The sequence below is a fragment of the Quercus lobata genome, unplaced genomic scaffold, assembly GCF_001633185.2.
Source record: "Quercus lobata isolate SW786 unplaced genomic scaffold, ValleyOak3.0 Primary Assembly Scq3eQI_1865, whole genome shotgun sequence".
Classification (NCBI taxonomy): Eukaryota; Viridiplantae; Streptophyta; class Magnoliopsida; order Fagales; family Fagaceae; genus Quercus; species Quercus lobata.
This window is the reverse complement of record NW_022154716.1, coordinates 117,468-129,054: the sequence shown is the minus strand read 5'-3', so window position 1 is coordinate 129,054 and position 11,587 is coordinate 117,468. Positions and strand designations below refer to the sequence as shown.

The 11,587-nt window shown below is 30.9% G+C and overlaps 1 long non-coding RNA gene across 1 annotated transcript; it reads right to left on the bottom strand.

Annotated features, from left to right (window-relative positions):
- Window positions 1–4,900: 4,900 nt before the first annotated feature.
- On the bottom strand, window positions 4,901–7,297 carry LOC115973089. Its single transcript, XR_004087605.1, has 3 exons — window positions 7,281–7,297; window positions 5,298–5,378; window positions 4,901–4,988 (listed from the first exon to the last, which is right to left on the bottom strand). It is a non-coding gene; the product is annotated as an uncharacterized LOC115973089 (long non-coding RNA).
- Window positions 7,298–11,587: the final 4,290 nt, after the last annotated feature.

The following is an 11,587-nucleotide window of genomic DNA, read 5'->3' as shown; positions in this document are numbered from 1 at the left end:
AATGAATCTTCCTCCCCACTCGTCTTCTTGGGGCGGATTCTCAAAAAAAAAAGGTCTTGACTCTTAATCTTTCTCCAAAAAATATCTTGAAGTTCATGTTTGCGCTCACACACACACACATATATTATGCAAACTCCCATTATTTTTTTTGATGAACTATGCAAACTCCCTTTATATTATTTTTAGGCATTTTGTTTTTATATTAGTTACATAGTTATCTCTCTCTCAAAAAAAAAAAAAAAAGTTACATAGTTATCTATCATCTTTAATTCAATTAATTTTGAACTTATATATGATTTTATTTTTTGGAAAACTTATAATTCTATCCTATTTGATTTTAGACTTTATTGATATGATATTAACATTTTTTTATATGGCTCTTTTGTTCTTATCCAACCTTTGTTTTAGGATTTGAAATTAACCTAGTGTTTGGATACTGCTTATTTTGCTGAAAATTGAAAACTTATTGCTAAAAACAATAAAAAAAAAAATAATTTCTGAGTTACTGTTCACTGCTGAAAACACTGTAACTTTGCCTTAATGCACTGTCCATGTCCCATGAACAGTGCAAGAGGCGCTAGTCAAAAAAAAAAAAAAAAAGGCAAAAATGCAGAAATGTAGACGTGCAGACGTGATCCAAACGGACACTAAATAGCTGCACACATTAGCATCAACTCAAAATCTATTTCGCCTCTATAAACCAAAACTAGCTAAAATATCTTTCATGTTCCCATTTGCAATTATATAAGAAAAATTACTATTAGTTTTTTTTTTTTTTAATTTCAGTTTAGAATAATTACTCTTAATCATAGTTTTAAAAATTGAACCGACCAATTCATCTAGGAACTGGACCTTAATCCGATCTAGTAAAAATCAAGAAAACCGGTGGTTCAATTGATAAAAACCAAGAATTGGATAATTTTTTGGATATTTTACTATTCTAGTTTTTAAAAATTAAAACCATGCCTCCAACCCCCAAAATTGTTTTTTCCCCTTTCCCTCTCCCTTGTGTGTGTGTTTGTTTCTCAAAAAAAAAAAAAAAAAAAAAAGTAAATGTACCAAAATAGACCAAAGTAGCAGAAGTGAACCAATTTCAATCAAAATATAGCCAATGGACCAAATTACACCGAAATGAACCAAATAAAAAAAATGGACCAAATAAGACCAAAACTGTGCAACGCATGAAGCTACTACTAGCTATTATTAGTTTTCATTTTAGTTTACCTTTAATATGACTTTTTTAGGTGTCTATAGCAACTTGTCACAATGTCCAATCTTGTTTTATTTGTTTTCTTATGCACAAAAGCATATTGTAACACAAGGTTTGAATTACAAATTATTCATACAACATTCACGATGGATTCTGCGTTTTGGACTAGAGTTTACCAAACTTTTAATGAGATCCAGAATTTCAAACATAGAAACTACTTCGTCTTCTATCGTACCCAAGCGTGTTGCTGAAAAAAGCCATAGCAAACTCTAAACTTTGAGCCTCTACCAAAAACAAATTTTGATTGCACTAGGACTTGGAGCACAAGACAGAGCTAGGAATTTGATTTAAAACTACTGTTAAGATGTTATCATTTTTCTTTAGACTAAGTTTACAGAGAGAATATGGAGAACAGAGCATAGAGAGAATTGATGACATGCAATTATTATTAGGATTATTATTTTCACAAATAGATTTCTTAGGAAAAAAAAAAAAAAAAAAACCGTCTAAAAAGTGTAAAGAGGTGCAACTCATAACTCTTGTAGAGTTGTAGCAAATACAACTTGAACGCATCTCATTAGTTATTTTTAAGTATTGCAATAATTATTAATGTAAAATAATTTTTATGGATTATTTTTATAAGATTTAAATAAAGATTTTACAAATAGTGTTTCTTTGGCAACAATTAAAACAAAAGTAAATATAAAATACCAAAGATAAAAGGCAAAAGGAAAAATGCAAAAGGCAAAACTTAAACATAGGTCCATTGTGTAGCAATACATTAAGTTAGGTGCAATATATTAATTTGTCTAGTTAAATTCAGTTATGGCCTGTTTGGATGTTTAAAAAATGAGAGGGAGTAGAGTAAAGGGAGGGAGAGTAATTCAATTACCTTATTTGGAAATTTTTTAAGGAAGGAGGGAGAGGGGTTTGGAGGGATTTGGAGGGGTTTGGAATACCTCTAATCCCTCATTTTTAATTCCCCCAAATTGGAGAGATTTGGAGGGAGAGTAGAGTAGATAAATTATTGACTAAATGAATTCTCTAATTTACCCTTTCTAAATTAACAAAATTACAAATCGTTTATATAATTAATCTTTGTTTGTTTCATGAGAAAATTTAAGCTGAATGAAAAAATGAAAATAAATTTAAACTGAATGAAAAAATGAAAATAGTGCAATAAATCCAATTTGTAATCAAGTTCTGAAACCACAGTAAATTATTAAAAATAAAATAACTTTTTGTTATGAGAAACATGCAGTCAACTTTTTGTTGCGAAAACGATTTGTCTGTTTCGTTCCGTGTAGTTTTAAAACCAAAATAATAATAATAATAATAATAAAGAAGAGAGAAAATTACAAAAGACTCTTTTCCTTTTAATATTCGTTGGTATTTTCCCGGATTTTTCGAGCAAACAAACAGAGAGAGACGTACTGAAACACGTCCCAACAATTGTCCATTCCTTGAATCGGCGCCGGAAATCCATCTTTGGCAAACAAACTCTGGTACACAGGTCCCATGGATGGCCTTCCATCTTTAGCTTCCTTTGCTTTCTCCACCTCCACTAGATAGTTCTTCTGCGCCATTCTCACTCTGTTCTTGACTTCTTATGAAGCACCACTGGCTCCCAGTCCTGGGTCAGAGCTCCTAGATATCGGCTCGACATCGTAACAAACTCAGAGAGAGCAACAAAGAAATAGAGAGAGAAATTCTACACTACTAATCTTTGTTTGTTTTCTGAAAAAATTAATTAACAAAGAAAACTCAGAAATTCCTGTGGAATGAGAATGTTGATTAAATAATTATTTAATCTAACAAATTAATTATACACCAATGTTGCAAGTTTATTTTCAAATAGGGGTAAATTTGTCTATTTAAATCATTTCCTCTCTTTTCTATCCTAATTTTTAAAACATCCACACAAGAGGAAGGGCTAATTACTCCCTTCCCTTTATTAATTTTAAAAACATCCAAACAAGGTAGAGGATAATCATTCCCCCTCTACTCTCCTCCCCTTTACTCCCCTCTACTCTCCTCCCTCTCTAAACTTCCAAACAGGCCATTATTTAAATTTGCATGAAGTTATTTTCACGTGATTACACTTTTAACAACATATTTGGTCCTTAACCTTTACACTATATATTAATTTGGTTCCTAATCTTTCAAATGTGCCAATTTGGTCCCTAACCTTTTGGTATTATGTCAAAATGGTCCTTACTGTTAAGTGATAGATGGAAAATGCTGATGTGTCTAACAACCAAAATAAAATATTAATCATTTTGCCACATAGACTGCCATGTCAGCGTAACCTTAAATAATCATTGAAAGATAAAAGAAAAACAATTCCCAGTTAAGTGAGAAAAGTAACACAGAACGTGAAGCAAAATTTGGGATAAAAAATTCAAAATCCCTAACAATTGTAGAAAAATTAGTTTGCTTTACATTTTGATCCAGTGATAACAGTGAGGCTCAACGGTGACCAACGACGCCAAGGGTGATGCCTGATATTGATGACCGACTGCAAAGACTGGAGCCAAGGGCTAACGATGTTACCGATCTGCTAGTATAGTATCTCCCTCTCAGTTTGAGCTGGTACTGATTTTTGGTGTAGTTTTAAACTTCTAGGCAAATCTACTATATTAATTTTGTAGATTTATTGGTTTCACGCATTATGAAGAATAAATCACAACGCACAAGAAGTAAAGGGTTAATGAAGTTTGTTTATACCACAAATTACATCTTATACATTGCTCAACCATTTTTAGCACTAAGATTTATATGAATCGTATAATAAGAACAATGATAACTTACAATATACCAAGTCGTTCTGTGTCTATGGCAAGAAAAAAGAGACCATAAAAGAAATCATAACGATTCAAGGACATGTTCAGCACAAGTTTATACAATCTCTAAACCCAACAGGAAGAAAAATGAATTAGTTGAAATTAAAGCATTTGATCGAGAAGATTGAAAAAATTATTCCAAAAATAAAAATACTAGCTCAAACTAAAAAGATACAAGCTTGAGAGAGAGATTATACCGAGAGAGAGAGAGAGAGATTATACCGTCGAGCTTGACCATTATCTAATCTTTAGACCAAAACGTAAAGCAAACCAATTATTATACAATTGTGGATTAGGGATTTTGAAATTTTTATCTCAAATTTTGCTTCACATTCTATGTTACTTTTCCTCACTTATCTGTGAATTGTTTTTATTTTATCTTTCAATGATTATTTAAGGTTATGCTAACATGACAGTTTATGTTGCAAGAATCATAATATTTTATTTTGACTGTTAGACATGTCAGTATTTTCTATCTATCACTTAACATTTTCCATTTATCACTTAACAATAAAGATCATTTTGACACAATATTAAAAGGTTAAGGACCAAATTGACACATTTAAATAGTCAGGGACCAAATCGACATATAGCGTAAATGTTAGAGACTAAATATGTAATAAACCCAACAAATTAATTTTTTGCCTATAAACCATTGAAATAACATCTCCACAAGGGTCATCCAAGGTTCTAATAGCATAGCATAGCATAGCATTTAATTTAACTAAAGTTGAGTCGCCAAATATTACACAATAATTACTATAAATGAAACATAACATAATTTAAACAAAATATTTCAACATGCACTGCATGTAATGCGAATTAGTAGTGTTAAACTGTTAATAATTGGGTGAGAAGTGAGGAATATGACTCTTCTGATTCCACATCAATCTTTCTCCAATTCAGGCAATTCGCTCCATATACCTCCACCAGCGCTAAGCCGTAAGAAAATTAGGATCATTAAGAATTTCTTATATTAAAAAATATATATGACACTAACTCCACTTTCTAGCCCATAGGTTTGCATCTTCACAAAAAAAAATCCATAAATTTTCTTGAACCATCAAACCCTAATTAAAAGGTATTTGATTTTATCTTTAGGGAAAAAATTGTACCACCCAACAAGTACATTAAGTTAGGTTTAAAAGGATCAAGTATGGAGATTCTTGTGAGAAAATCTTAAAGTTACTGTGATGTCTTTCAATATACATGTGTAATGGATTTGTTTAAATTGTAAGACTTACCTAAGGTCCTCAGCCAACTCCCCCAATGTCATAGACTTTACTGCCTCTCCTTTCATGTGATATACGCGACGAACAGCTGCCCTGTTAAAAATAATGTTTTCATTAGAATAAAAATAATATTGAAACAACAATATTTATTCAGATCGATTCTGAATAAATATCACAATGCAAAAAGGAACACTGTGTCAATGCAAAATATCTATAATAGAGGTCGTACAATATCAACAACCCAATAGGCATAAAAAAATGTAAATTCCATAAGCGTGTATCTGTCTTGTGACATAAATAAGCTTAACAAAGTATGCAACATTTTAGGATAATGTACTTTGGGTATGATCGTATTGATTAGCAATTCAATGAGCATTCAAAACCTTCATGTAGGGTGGGTCCAAAGGACCCTACCTTGGCCAGATTCCACATCAACACACGCAAGTGCGCACAAATTTTAACCATCACATAAATAAAAGAGACTAAAATACAAATTAGCTCCCCTTAGTTTACAAGATTTGGATTCTTTCCATTTAAAGTGAAATGGAGAGTTTCCATTTAAAGCCCATGATTCAAAGTTAAATAAATCAAGGATCTAGAATTTGCCAACTCATTAACTCTAGTTTAGTTTAACTTCAATTAAATTTTACCACAGATGAATTTTAAATGAGTTCGTAAAATCTTGACCCTAAATTTATACATCTTTGAATCATCACCATTAAATAGATATTCTCCATTTCACTTTGAAATTGACAAGATCCAAATCCTAGTTTACATGTGGTGTCATTAGTCCTATATTTTTTTTTATTTGATCCTTGTCTTGTTATAACCATGAATTTCATACTAATCCAATTGATATGAGAACCAATTTCATTTTAAAAAATGTTTTTTTAACTTTCATTCAAACTACCCTAGACCATCAATGCGGCTGATTTGACAACTTTCCTCATAAAATCAAAAACTAGGTTAAATTGACCAAATTTTCATTTGGGAGTTTTTATATACCTACTAGACAGTAGACATGTCATATAACATTTCTAAACAAGCCATTTCACAATTGTTATCACTAAAATTTCCAGTAAATTCTATTATGTAACAGAATCATCTACAATCCCTAATTTTGTTTAATTCCACTTAAATGCATGAAATCAAATTTTTAATTCTATACATGCAAGCTCCACCTTAAAAATTTAACATATCCATACTAATTTCACACAAAAAAGGACTGTACCCCTGTTCATATCTCAATTGAACAAAAGCTCAACTCAATTTTTAAATTACCAACACAACTCAAACAAATTTTAGAATCATAGTTACCATACTTATATAGATATATCCTAGTTGCATATACACCACATAGTATGCATTTGGCAGTTGCTTAGTTTCTAAAAGCTTTTTGCCATCTGTCTCAGCTTCTTTGCAAATAACCTAACTTTTAGCTTTTAAAAGAAAAACTAACTTTTAGCTTTTGTCACACATTTAACATAAAAAAAAAAATACCAAAAACTATATATCTCTTGATAAAGATCATAGAAATAAGCTACCGGGAAAAAAAAATCCCAAACAGATATTTAGTCAATCAAACTTTACAGTTAAGCACTTTGCTTTTCAATTAACATATACACACACACATTTAATTACTCAGGCCAATTAAAACTTAACCTTTATTTCCACTTATTCTTACAATAGGATAACTTAGTTTAACTTAAGGTCCTAAATGTAAAATGGGGCAGGGCACCACATTATGGGTCAGGTTAGACCCACAGATTGGTCAGTTTTTTTATAAAGAAAAATTCAAAAAATACTGCCATCTACATGGTGTTTGCTAGCTTTACCGAACCTGTATTACAATTACATGTACAGCAGTAGTTGGTCAGTTTTACTTATTTCAAATTAAGTATAACTGACCAACTAGCTAAATTGATGCAGAATATTATGCAGAAGGGACCATCAGTAGATAAATTAGTACTGGGTTCAAATGTAGCAAGTACATACTCGGATGCTGTGTATTGCATTTGCATACAAGACTCACAGTGCCAGGAACTCTTCCTTTGCTGTAATGATTAATCTGCCCTCACCAGTTAATATTTTTTTTTTTATTAGTATAACATGCTTCATCTGTTTTATTTTCAGCCATCTAGATCTGAACTATAGATGTGCTGAATGCCTTCCCACAATTATTTTTATGGTAAATGTTGTCTAATGAATTGATGAATGGAGAACCTTAGATTCATGAGATATACCTTTTGTAGGTTGCATTTGTTGCATTTGTTAATAGATATTGTAGTTTGAGTATTATTTTATTGTGATTATATTGTCATTGGATGCAACTGATTAAGGATCTGTTTGGGATCCACTTATTTTGTTAAAACTAAAAACTTTTGCTGAAAGTACTGTAGATAAAGGTAAAAATTAGCTGAAATAGTACACTGAGACCCATGAATAGTATCAAAAAGTGCAATAAGGCTCATAAATAGTAGCAAAAATAAGCTGAATAATAAAATAAGTTGACAAAAATAATTTTTGCCAAATACACACTAAGTGATTGGCTTGTCCCTTTGAAATTAGTCTGATTTAGAATGTGATAATGGAACTGAATTCCCTTTCAACTCTCCAATCTGTTGCTTTTTTTTTTTGGAAAATACAGCTTGCATAAATAACTTAAGTTCTTACAAAACAACTTTACCTAGCCTCAGAGTTATCAAACTCTGATAAAATAAAATAAGAAGGTACATCAGAAGGGGATATTCAAATAACATGACATCTGGAAATAAGGAACAGCCTACGGAAAGCTTGGACTAAATTCCTGCACTCGTGTACAATGCTACAGATAAGTATCTTAGGCCAAGAAACACTATTTAAAGCTAATTCAAATCCAATGACACCATTTCAAGAAATCCAAATACAAGTTTTCAGTAAAACTTAATACAAACGCCAATGTTTCATAAAAGTGCCAAAGCCCGACTAAAAAAACCATTATATATATATTAGTCCTCTAAGTCATCACTTTTCATTTCAATTCTCTAATGAACAAATGCAAATTAGTGAATAGAAAAGTGGATAAACTTAAGAGTAGGTTTTTCATTTTGGCCTAAAATATTTTTATTAACTTAATAAAAATAATTCTAAAGAAAAAGAAAAACATTAATACCTGATTTTGGATTAAAAAATAAAACCCTTGCTCAACTGTGGTGCAAGCAAGAGAGGGAGAGAGAGATGAGGGCGAGAGTCGTCTGGTGCATACAACCAGAATTACGTGGCGGAACATACGCACTTCCACCAGCATGGTAGATTAGGTCGCGCAACAAAGCAACAATAATTATCTACTTTCGTCGATTTGAGATTTGCTCTTCTATCTTCGACCCAAGGGATTGTTTTGTATGGATTCCTTTGTGAATGAGTCTTTGCTCATGGACTGGGATTCTAGTTTCTAATGCCATGGTTGATAGGGTTTCGCTAGTAGACTTCAGTCGGTGTGGGGTGCAGTGCCAGAATCTGCACAACAATGACTAACTGCATAGCTGGCCAACATACATGATATTGTTTTTGTATAAATCATACAAACGATTTCCTAAAAGGGATATAGCAAAATAGTGGGATAGAGAAGAGAGAGGTTTCGCTTGGGAGCTCGTAAGGGAATGAAATGGAATGATCATGAAGGAATAGAAATGAATGAAATGAAATATAATGTATTTTAGTAAAGGAAAGGAATAGAAAAAAAAAATGAATGGAATAGAATTAAATAACCTTGTTTGAAAATTTTAAAATAAAAGAATAGAAAGGAATGGAAGGTAAGTAACCTTATTTGAGAGTAACATAAAAGGAAATGAATGAAATCATTTTATGAGAATATTAATGTTAGACCCCTATTTTAAAATAAATGATTAAATATATAGGACTATTTTAGGAATTTTAGTAAAAAAAATTCATTAAATCTAATTTCATTCCCTCCAGTTTCTTCCAATATTTGGGGAAATAAAATTTGAGGTTTTCAGAGAATTAAAAGGAATGAGTATTTCCCATTTTTCGTTCCATTCCATCCTACTTAGCCCTAGTTTGGGAGGAGAAAAAAGGAATGTAATGGAAAAGAATGAAAATAATAATTTTATAATATTCTTCCCTGAAGTAATGTTATAGTTACAAACTATTTAACAACATTTTTACAAACTATTGATGTGTCCAACTTCTTATTGATTTTCATCTAGGCCCACCATTAATATCACTTTTTCATTTACGAATAAGCACTCATCATATCAGCAGTTTGTAAATTTTTGTTATAAAAAAGTTTGTATCTCTAGCATTGCTCTTCTTTCCTTCCCTTATTTGAGAGTTTTAATTGAGGAAATAGAAACTTCATTCCCTTGTTTGAAAGTTTAAGTATGAGAGAATGGACTTGAACTGTTTTAGACTTTAAACGATGTCATTTTAGTTTTATGCTCAAGTTAAAATTTTCCCAATTTGCATTTTAGACTCTCTCTCTCTCTCTCTCTCTCAGCCTTTGCCGCTCGAGGCCATCGTTCTTCAAGTTTCCCCCTCTCCTCTCTTCTTTGTCACAGCTATTCTCTTGAACTTTCTAGAGATGGTTTCAATGCTCAATATCGAGGCTATTATGCTTCTCCTTCTTATGCTTTTTACCAAATGCTCAATACCTAGGCTATTATGCTTCTTCTTTTTGCTTTCTAACCAACTTAAAATAAAAGTATTTTAGCCAAATTTGTTGCCTCCAATCTCGATTAGTCGACTGCTATTGAGCTTGTAATTAAGCTTGTCAATCGGTCGAAGAGGTGTTAAGTTGGAGTCAAAGGAGCAAAAATTCCTTTTCCAACTAGCCTTGAGTTTTTTGTTTTGGACTTGATAAAACACATCATAAATTCACCAAAGACTCAATGTTTATTTGCCAACGGCCAATTTTGGACCCTAACAAAATGTATGGATGACATTCATTGTTGAGTGGATTCATGACACAATTCCTCATAAAGCCTACCTTTATATTATTTTTAGGAATTTCCTTTTATATTTTTTTTTTTTTATGAACTATGCGAACTCCCTTTATATTATTTTTAGGAATTTTCTTTTATATTAGTTATATAGTTATTTACCATCTTCAATTCAATTAATTTTAGACTTATATATGATTTTATTTTTTGAAAAACTTAATCTTACACAACATACATTCATTATATAACTTAAATAACTTAAAGTAAAAAATTACTTCATTTAATAAAAATAAAAAATAAAAAAAGATAAAAGAATGCTTTAAAAAATATTTTCTTATTGAACCAAAATATAGCCAACAGACCAACTTAGACCGACATGAACCAAATTAAAAAATTGGACCAAATAAGATCAAAACCGTGCAACGCATGAGGCAACTAGCTATTATTAGTTTTTATTTGAGTTTAGAGGCCTATAGCAATTTCTCAGTGTGTCCAATCTTGCTGTAATTGTTTTCTTTTGCACAAAAGCATATTATAACACAAGGTTTGAATTACAAATTATTCATACAACATTCACGATGGATTCTGCGTTTTGGACTAGAGTTTACCAAACTTTTAACGAGATCCAGAATTTCAAACCTAGAAACTATTTCGTCTTCTATCATAGCCAACGTTAAACTTTGAGCCTCTACCAAAAACAAATTTTGATTGCCCTAGGACTTGGAGCACAAGACAGAGCTAGGAATTTGATTTAAAGCTACTGTTAAGATGCTATCATTTTTCTTTAGACTAAGTTTAGGAGAGAATGTGGAGAACGGAGCATAGAGAGAACTAATGACATGCAATTTATATTAGGATTATTGTTATCACAAATAGATTTAACTCATAACTCTTGTAGAGTTGTAACAGATACAACTTGAAAGCATCTCATTAGTTATTTTTAAGTATTGCAATAATTATTAAAGTAAAATAATTTTTATGGATTATTTTTATAAGATTTAAATAAAAATTTAAGTAAAGATTTCACAAATAGTGTTTCTTTGGCAACAATTAAAACAAAAGTAAACATAAAATATCCAAGATAAAAGGCAAAACTTAAACACAGTTCCATCATGCAGCAAAATATTAAGTTAGGTGCAATATATTAATTTGTCTAATTAAATTCAATGCTAAAATATTTTATTCATCCCTAAAACTTTGCATGAAGTTACTTTCACGTCACTATACTTTTAAAAAAATTAATTTTTTGTCTATAAACTATTGAAATAACATCGGTTCAAATCTTCTCATCTCCAACTATTAAATTGTTAAAAAAAAAAATCAAACTATTATATTTCATAATATTGAGTCTCCTTTATTTCTAAT